The sequence below is a fragment of the Carcharodon carcharias genome, chromosome 19 (genome assembly GCF_017639515.1).
Source record: "Carcharodon carcharias isolate sCarCar2 chromosome 19, sCarCar2.pri, whole genome shotgun sequence".
Classification (NCBI taxonomy): domain Eukaryota; kingdom Metazoa; phylum Chordata; class Chondrichthyes; order Lamniformes; family Lamnidae; genus Carcharodon; species Carcharodon carcharias.
In genome coordinates, this window is record NC_054485.1 from 107,779,017 (window position 1) to 107,789,443 (window position 10,427).

The window sequence follows — 10,427 nt, forward strand, 5'->3', positions numbered from 1 at the left end:
GAACATGGCGGAACCCAAACTGAGCATCAGTGAGCAGGTTATTGCCAAGCAAGTACCGCTTGAAAGCACTGGTGATGACCCCTTCCATTAGTTTACTGATGAAAGAGAGCAGACTGATGGGGCAGTAATTGGCTGAGTTGGATTTGTCCTGCTTTTTGTGTACAGGACATATCTGGGCAATTTTCCATATTGCTGGGTAGATGCCCGTGTTGTAGCTGTACTGGAACAGCTTGGCTAGGGGCGCGGCAAGTTCTGGAGCACAAGTCTTCAGTACTATTGCCGGAATATTGTCAGGGCCAAAACCTTTGCATTCTCCAGTGCCTTCAGCCATTTCTTGATATCATGTGGAGTGAATCGAATTGGCTGGAGACTGGCATCTGTGATGCTGGGGACCTCCGGAGGAGGCTGAGATGGATCATCCACTCGGCACTTCTGGCTGAAGATTGTTGCGAATGCTTCAGTCTTATCTTTTGCACTGGTGTGCTGGGCTCCTCCATCATTGAGGATGAGGATATTTGTGGAGCCTCCTCCTCCAGTGAGTTGTTTGATTTTCCACCACCATTCACGACTGGATGTGGCAGGACTGCAGAGCTTAGATCTGATCCATTGGTTGCGGGATCGCTTAACTCTGCCTGTCACTTGCTGCTTCTGCTGTTTGGCACGCAAGTAGTCCTGTTTTATAGCTTCACCAGATTGGCACACCATTTTTAGATATGCCTGGTGCTGTTCCTGGCATACCCTCCTGCACTCTTCATGGAACATGGACAGAGTAGATAGTCAGAAGCTTTTTCCCAGGGTGGAAGAGTCAATTACGAGGGGACAAAGATTTAAGGTGAGAGGAGAAAACTATAGAGGAGATGTGCGGGGCAGTAAATGGCAGAACCCTTAAGTGCATCGACGGGCAGAGGGATCTGGGTGTACAGCTCCACAGGTCACTGAATGTGGCAACGCAGGTGGATAAGGTAGTCAGGAAGGCATATGGCATGCTTGCCTTCATTGGCAGGGGTATTGAGTATAAAAGCTGGGAAGTCATGCTGCAGCTGTATAGAACCTTGGTTAGGCCACACTTGGAATATTGTGTGCAATTCTGGTCACCACATTACCAGAAGGATATGGAGGCATTGGAGAGGGTGTTGAGGAGGTTTACCAGGATGCTGCCTGGTCTGGAGGTTATTAGCTATGAGGAGAGGTTGGAGAAACTCGGATTGTTCTCACTAGAGCGACGGAGATTGAGGGGCGACTTGATAGGAGTTTACAAAATTATGAGTGGCATGGACAGAGTAGATAGTCAGAAGCTTTTTCCCAGGATGAAAGAGTCAATTACTAGGGGACATAGATTTAAGGTGAGAGGAGAAAACTATAGAGGAGATGTGCGGGGCAAGTTTTTTACGCAGAGGGTAGTGAGTGTCTGGAATTTGCTGCCAAAGGAGGTGGTGGAAGCAGGTTCGATAGTGGTGTTTAAGAGGCAGCTTGACAAATACATGAATAGGATGGGAATAGAGGGTTACGGACCCCGGAAGTGCAAAATATTTTAGTTGATGGGCAATATGATCGGCGCAGGCTTGGAGGGCCGAAGGGCCTGTTCCTGTTCTGTACTTTTCTTTGTTCTTTGTTCTTTGTTCTTGAACCAGGGTTGATTCCCTGGCTTGGTGGTAATGGTAGAGTGGGGGATACACTGGGCCAGGAGGTTACGGATTGTGTTCGAGTACAATTCTGCTGCTGCTGATGGCCCACAGTGTCTCATGGATGCCCAGTCTTGAGTTATTAAATCTGTTCTCAATCTACCCCATTTAGCACAGTGGTAGTGCCACACAACACGATGGAGGGTATCCTCAATGTGAAGGTAGGACTTCATTCCACAACGACTGTGCAGTGGTCACTCCTACTGATACTGTCATGGGCAGATGCATCTACAGCAGACAGGTTGGTGAGGATGAGTCAAGTGTGTTTTTCCCTCTTGTTGGTTCCCTCGCCACCTGCTGCAGACCCAGTCTAGCAGCCAAGTCCTTTAGGGCTCAGCCAGCTCGGTCAGTAGTGGTGTGACTGAGCCACTCTTGGTGATGAACATTGAAGTCCCCCACCCAGAGTACATTCTGCACCCTTGCCACCCTCAGTGCTTCCTCCAAGTGGTGTTCAACATGGAGGGGCACTGATTCATCAGCTGAGGGAGGGCGGTACGTGGTAATCAGCAGGAGGTTTCCTTCCCATGTTTGACCTGATGTCATGAGACTTCGTGGGGTCCAGAGTAGATGTTGAGAACTCCCAGGGCAACTCCCTCCCGACTGTATACCACTGCGTCACTACCTCTGCTAGGTCTGTCCTGCTGGTGGGACAGGACAAACCCAGGGATGTGATGGTGGTGTCTGGGACATTATCTGTAAGATATGATTCCATGAGTATAACTATGTCAGGCTGTTGCTTGACTAGTCTGTGAGACAGCTCTCCCAATTTGGCACAAGCCCCCAGATGTTAGTAAGGAGGACTTTGCAGGTTCAGCAGGGCTGCGATTGCCATTGTCATTCCCGGTGCCTAGGTCAATGCCGGGTGGTCCGTCCAGTTTCATTCCTTTCTTGTGTCTTTGTAGCCGTTTGTTACAACAGAGTGGCTTGCTAGGCCATTTCAGAGGGTATTTCAGAGTCACCCAGGTCGCTGTGTATTGGCTGGTGCTGGCCAATAAACAACTCCAGCCAATGTCTGCTGCCCTTTGCTGTTTCTTAGCTCCACCCAAACAGATTCCACACATTGTTCCACCAACAGGAGGTCCTCCCTTACTAATGCGCTGATCCCATCCCTTATTGTCAGCGCAACTCCACCTCCCTTCCCTTCTTGTCTGCTCTTCCTAAATGGCGAATATCCTTGAATATGTTCGCAGTCTTGGTCACCAAATAGCCATGATTCCATAATGGCAATTATATCATACCCATTTACCTCTATTTGTGCCATTAGATCATCTACCTCATTGCGAATTCTGCGCACATGCAGGTAGAGTGCCCTTAAATTTGTCTTTTTGACAATATTCCACATTCGAAGCATGCTCAATGCTCTGCTTTGTTTCTCCTGCCTTCCAGTCTCACTATTACTTCCTGTTACCAATTTTACTTCCTTTCAATATGGGCCACCCCTCAGGTTCCCATCCCCCTGACAAGCTGGTTTAAACCCACCCCAACAGCACCAGCAAATCTCCCTGCGAGTAAATCAGCCCCGGTCCTGTTAAGGTGTAACCTGTCCAGCTTGTGCATCCCACCTGCCCTAGAAGCAGTCTCGATGTCTCTGAAACCTGATGCTCCTCCCTCCTACACTAATTCTGCAGCTACGTATTTAATCGATTAATCCTCCTATTCCTAAACTCAATAGCACGCGGCACTGGGGGTAATCCTGAGATGACTGCTGTTGAGGCCCTGCTTTTTAATGTCTTTCCTAACTCACTGAAATCTGCTCTCAGGACCTTATCCCTACTCCTACCTATGTCGTTGGTACCAACGTGGGCCACGACTTCTGGTGATCCCCCTCCTCCCACAGGATGTCTTGGAGCTGCTCGGTGACATCCTGGACCCTGGCGCCAGGGAGAAAATACACCTGGAGTCACAGTTACTGCCAGAGAAACGCCAGTCTGATCCCCTGACTATGGAATCCCCTATCACTATTGCCCTTCCATTCTTCTCCCTCCCCCCCTGTACAGCTGAGCCGCCTGTGAAACCAACTCTCTCATCAGCATCCAAAATGGAAAACCGATTAGCAAGCAGGATAGACTCATAGGACTCCTGCACTACCTGCCTGGTTCTCTTAGACTGCCTGGCTGTCACCCATTCCTCCCTCACTGTACACTTTTGCCCTGCGGTGTGACCACCTCCCTTAACGTGCTAGCAACGCAGTCCTTTGCCTCGGGGGCGCACAACAGTGACTCCAGCCACCACTCAAGTTCCAAAACCCGGAGCTCAAGCTTGCGCAGCTGGTGTTACGTCCTACAGATGTGTTTGTCTGGGACACATGTTGCATCCACAACTTCACACATACCACAGGATGTACACTCCACTTGGCTGACCTGCCATTCCACAATTCCAAAAACAATTTATTACATTTAGGGTAAGTGGAATGAGCAGAATAAATTACTAACAACTTAACTTTACTACACTCACGCTAACTTTATCTAATTTTGGCTTACTTTATTACTTAATTTCACTGTGACTTGATTTAACTTTACTTCATCATTGCTAGTGTGGATGCGCAAGAGGCCAGAGTTGGAGGAGTGTGCAGATCTCAGAGGGTTGAGGTAGAGATGACAATGGGGAAGGTGTGCGGCTATGGACTGAATTAAAAACAAGTACAAGAATTTTAACATGGAGAGAGTGAGAGAGAGAGAGAGACGGGGAGTGTACCAGGGAGATGTAGATACAGTTAAAGCAACAGAAACAGGAAGGCAGTGGGAGCCATCCTCAAACTGTGAGGGGCTTTATTAGGGACTTTATTCTTTCTCTTTTAAAGGGATGAAAGTAAAAGCAAGTTGTTGTTGTAAAACTGCCCAAGTGAAGACAAAGGCTCCCGCTGGTGCTCCAGCCAGGTCATTACGAGCACAGTCAAATCTGCATTGGGAAAACAGATGTGGAGAAGGTGGTGACAGCATTTGGAACGATTGTGCAATTTTCCAAGCGGCCCCTGTCAGAATTACTTTCGATTCCATCTCCATCCATCTGGATATTATCCGTTGGCAACAGGTTCAGGTCAGCTTCCTAATGTACAGTCAGAAACTGTCTGACAGCTAAAGAGGACATCGAGAGGCAATGGCGGCCATATACTGGGATCATCTGGAGTGGGGTCAATTAGGCGATGACGGAGGAAAGGAGCTGAGTGGTTTAGCCCAGAGCCATTGGGCTGCAACCTCTGGCTGGACATCCTTTCTGGAGTGTCCAGCACATCACAATCCTGCCGCCCTCCTGTCATTGGTCACTCAACATGTCCAAATTCATGGCACAGCCAATTGGAGAGTGAAAAACAAAACTCCTCATTACCTGATGGGATAGCTCCTGGTTTCCAGTCCACCATTTTTACTATTTTTGGTGCAAGTAAATATAGAAAAGTTTACAGCCCAGAATGAGGCCTTTCAGCCCATCTCTGAATCGGCAGAAAAAGAGCAATTCCAGCCTATCCCGCCTCCCAGCTCTTGATTCGTTTGGCTCTCCCAGTGATTACCCAGGGAGTTTGTTTTCAATGCACTGAGGGTTTCTCTGCCTCTGCAGCTCTTTCAGACAGTGAGCTCCAGACATTAACCAGCCTCTGGGTGAAAAACAATCCCTACTCAGCTCCTCTGCAATCCTCTCACCGAACACTTTAAATCCACCTCCCTGCTCACTGACCTCAGTGTTCAGGGAAATTGGCCCTCACTCTTGACTCTGGTAGAACTGGTAGCAGCCCAGCCGCTGAGCCCCACGGTCCGGGTCCCACCATGCGATTGATGGCCAGCCTGAGACACCAGCACCCACCCCTCCGCCCCCCACCCCCCAACCCCCCTCGCTCCACTCGTACACATCCCTAACCTCGGAGGGGGCAGGGGGATCCCTGACTGTACAGTGCCAGCTCCCGCACATGCAAACTGAAAGTCTATGGAGAGTAATTGGTGAGGGAACTCTGGCATCCCCATGCGAGTCAGTGCAGACTGCCAACTTGCTAAGCAATCAAGCTGCTTTCTAGAAGTCCCTCTGGATGAGAGACTCAGCAATAACATGGAGAATGCTCAAGCATCACAGCAACAATATAAATCCCATTGGCTCCAGGTTCCCTAATGATCAGTGATATATCACAAAACACAACAATCACCATCAGCGTGAGATGGCCCAGCTCATTAGCAATATAACTTCAGGTCATGTAGTGTCATGTCAATCACACGGCGCAGAACTCGAACTCCAAATCCCAGAGATTGAAGATTTCGAATCGCAAAGGGAGATGTAACTGTTCAATAATATCAGTTATTCAGGGTGGAGCAAGCAGAAAAAGCAAGGACATCACCCAGTCCCAGAGGGGGAAAGGACAGTGTCTGATTCACTGTCCCACCCAGTCCCAGAGGAGGAAAGGACAGTGTGTCAGCCACTGTCCCACCCAGTTCCAGAGGAGGAAAGGACAGTGTCTGACCCACTGACCCACCCAGTCCCAGAGGAGGAAAGGACAGAGTCTGACCCACTGACCCACCCAGTCCCAGAGGGGGAAAGGTCAGTGTCTGACCCACTGTCTCACCCAGTCCCAGAGGAGGAAAGGACAGAGTCTGACCCACTGTCCCACCCAGTCCCAGAGGGGAAAGGACAGTATCTGACCCACTTACACACCCAGTCCCAGAGGGGAAAGGACAGTGTCTGACCCACTGACCCACCCAGTCCCAGAGGAGGAAAGGACAGAGTCTGACCCACTGTCCCACCCAGTCCCAGAGGGGAAAGGACAGTATCTGACCCACTGACACACCCAGTGTAGGAGAGGGAATGGACAGTGTCTGACGCACTGTCTCACCCAGTCCCAGAGGAGGAAAGGACAGTGTCTGACCCACTGACCCACCCATTCCTCGAGGGGGAAAGGACAGTGTCTGACCCACTGTGACACCCAATACCAGAGGGGGAAAGGTTCGTTCCTGATCTACTGTCCCGCCGAGTCCAAGAGGGGGAAAGGACAGTGCATTTGTCACTGTCCCCCCTAGTCTCAGAGGGGGCAAGAAAGTGTCTGACCCACTGCCCAATCCAAGAGGGAAAAAGGACAGTGTCTGACACCCTGTCCAGTCCCAGAGGGGGAACAGACATTGTCTGACCAACTGTCACACCCATTCCCAGAGTGGGAAAAGGACAGTGTCTGACCCACTGCCCACCCAATCCCAGAGGTGGAAAGGACTGTGCCTAACCTACTGTCCCACCCAGTCCCAGAGGGGAAAAGGACAGTGTCTGACCCACTGACCCCCCAACCCCAGAGGGGAAAGGACATTGTCTGACCCACTGTCCCACTCAGTGCCAGTGGGGGCTAGGACACTGTATGACCCACTGCCCAATCCAAGAGGGAAAAGGGACAGTGTGTGACCCACTGCCCAATCCAAGAGGGAAAATGGACAGTGTCTGACCCACTGCCCAATCCAAGAGGGAAAAAGGACAGTGTCTGACCCACTGCCCAATCCAAGAGGGAAAAGGGACAGTGTCTGACCCACTGCCCAATCCCAGAGGGAAAAGGGACAGTGTCTAACCCAATACCCAATCCAAGAGGGAAAAAGGACAGTGTCTGACACACTGCCCAATCCAAGAGGGAAAAGGGACAGTGTCTGACACACTGCCCAATCCAAGAGGGAAAAGGGACAGTGTCTGACACACTGCCCAATCCAAGAGGGAAAAAGGACAGTGTCTGACACACTGTCCAGTCCCAGAGGAAGAACAGACAGTGTCTGACCAACTGTCCCAAGGAGGGAAGGACAGTGTCTGACCCACTGCCCACCCAGTCCCAGAGGGGGAAATGACAGTGTCTGACCCACAGCTCACCCAGTCCCAGAGGTGGAAAGGACAGTGTCTGACCCACTGTCCCACACAGTCCCAGAGGGGGAAAGGACAGTGTCTGACCCACTGCCCCACCCAGTCCCAGAGGGGGAAAGGACAGTGTCTGACCCACAGCCCACCCAATCCCAGAGGTGGAAAGGACAGTGTCTGACCCACTGTCCCACACAGTCCCAGAGGGGGAAAGGACAGTGCCTGACCCACTGTCCCACCCAGTCCCAGTGGTGGAAAGGACAGTGTCTGACCTACTGTCCCACCTAGTCCCAGAGGGGGAAAGGATAGTGTCTAACCCACTGTCCCACCCAGTCCAAGAGGGAAAAAGGACAGTGTCTGACCAACTGTCCCAAGGAAGGAAGGTCAGTGTCTGACCCACTGCCCACCCAGTCCCAGAGGGGGAAATGACAGTGTCTGACCCATAGCCCACCCAGTCCCAGAGGGGGAAAGGACAGTGTCTGACCCACAGCCACCCAATCCCAGAGGGGAAAGGACAGTGCCTGACCCACTGTCCCACCCAGTCCCAGAGGTGGAAAGGACAGTGTCTGACCTACTGTCCCACCTAGTCCCAGAGGGGGCAAGGACAGTGCCTGACCCTTTGTCCCACCCAGTCCCAGAGGGGGAAAGGACAGTGTCTGACCCACTTTCCCACCCAGTCCCAGAGGGGGAAAGGACAGTGTCTGACCCACTTTCCCACCCAGTCCCAGAGGGGGAAAGGACAGTGACTGACCCACTGTCCCACCCTGCCCCAGAGGGGGAAAGGACAGTGTCTGACCCACTGTCCCACCCAGTCCCAGAGGGGGAAAGGACAGTGTCTGACCCACTTTCCCACCCAGTCCCAGAGGGGGAAAGGACAGTGACTGACCCACTGTCCCACCCTGCCCCAGAGGGGGAAAGGACAGTGACTGACCCACTGTCCCACCCAGTCCCAGAGGGGGAAAGGACAGTGTCTGACCCACTGTCCCACCCTGCCCCAGAGGGGGAAAGGACAGTGACTGACCCACTGTCCCACCCAGTCCCAGAGGGGGAAAGGACAGTGTCTGACCCACTGTCCCCACCACGTCAGAGGGGGAAAGGACATTGTCTGATCCACTGTTCCACCCAGTCACAGAGGGGGAAATGTCAGTGTCGGACACACTATTCCACCGAGCCCCAGAGGGGAAGCAACAATATCTGACCCACTGTCCCATCCCGTGCCAGAGGGAGAAAGGACAGTGTCTGACACATTGTCCCACACTTTTCCAAAGGGGGAATGGACAGTGTCTAACCCACTGACACCCCAACCCCAGAGAGGCAAAGGACAGTGTCTGACCCACTGACCCCCCAACCCCAGAGGGGAAAAGGACAGTGCATTTGTCACTGTCCCCCCTAGTCTCAGAGGGGGCAAGAAAGTGTCTGACCCACTGCCCTATCCAAGAGGGAAAAGGGACAGTGTCTGACCCACTGCCCAATCCAAGAGGGAAAAGGGACAGTGTCTGACCCACTGCCCAATCCAAGAGGGAAAAAGGACAGTGTCTGACACACTGCCCAATCCAAGAGGGAAAAAGGACAGTGTCTGACCAACTGTCCCAAGGAGGGAAGGACAGTGTCTGACCCACTGCCCACCCAGTCCCAGAGGGGGAAAGGACAGTGTCTGACCCACAGCCCACCCAGTCCCAGAGGGGGAAAGGACAGTGTCTGACCCACAGCCCACCCAATCCCAGAGGTGGAAAGGACAGTGTCTGACCCACTGTCCCACACAGTCCCATAGGGGGAAAGGACAGTGTCTGACCCACTTCCCCACCCAGTCCCAGAGCGGGAAAGGACAGTGTCTGACCCACTGCCCCACCCAGTCCCAGAGGGGGAAAGGACAGTGCCTGACCCACTGACCCCACAACCCCAGAGGGGGAAAGTTCAGTGTCCTACCTGCTGTCCCACCCACTCCCAGAGGAGAAAAGGACAGTGCCTGACCCACTGTCCCACACAGTCCCAGAGGGGAAAGGACATTGTCTGACCCACTCTCCCACCAGAGTCCCAGAGGGGAAAAGACAGTGCCTGACCCACTCACCCCCCCAACCCCAGATGGGCAAAGGACAGTGTCTGACCCATGTCCCACCCAGTCCCAGAGGGGAAAGGACATTGTCTGACCCACTGTCCCACCCACTGCCAGTGGGGGATAGGACAGTGTCCTAACCACTGTCCCACCCAGCCCCAGAGGGGTGAAGGACACTGTCTGACCCACTGTCCCACCAGAGTCCCAGAGGGGGAAGGACAGTGTCTGACATACTGCCCAGTGCCAGATGGGAAATGGGCAGTGTCTGAGCCACTTAACAAAAAAGTCCCCGAGGGGGAAAGGACAGTGGCTGACCCACTGTGACACCCAATACCGGAGGGGGAAAGGTTAGTTCCTGATCTACTGTCCCGCCGAGTCCAAGAGGGGGAAAGGACAGTGCATTTGTCACTGTCCCCCCTAGTCTCAGATGGGGCAAGAAAGTGTCTGACCCACTGCCCAATCCAAGAGGGAAAAGGGACAGTGTCTGACCCACTGCCCAATCCAAGAGGAAAAAGGACAGTGTCTAACCCACTGTCCAGTCCCAGAGGGGAAACAGACAGTGTCTGACCAACTGTCACATCCATTCCCAGAGTGGGAAAGGAAAGTGTCTGACCCACTTAACAAACCAGTCCCAGAGGGGAAAGGACAGTATCTGACCCACTATCACACTTAGTCCCAGGGGGAGAAAGAAATGTGCCTGAACCACTGACTCCCCAGCCGCAGATGGGGATAGGACATTGTCTGACCCACTGTCCCACCCAGTCCCAGAGGGGGAAAGGACAGTGTCTGCCCCACTGTCCCACCCAGTTGCAGTGGGGGATAGGTCAGTGCCTGATGCACTCTCCCACTCAGTCCCAGTGGGGGAAAGAAATGTGCGTGACCCAGTGTGTCAC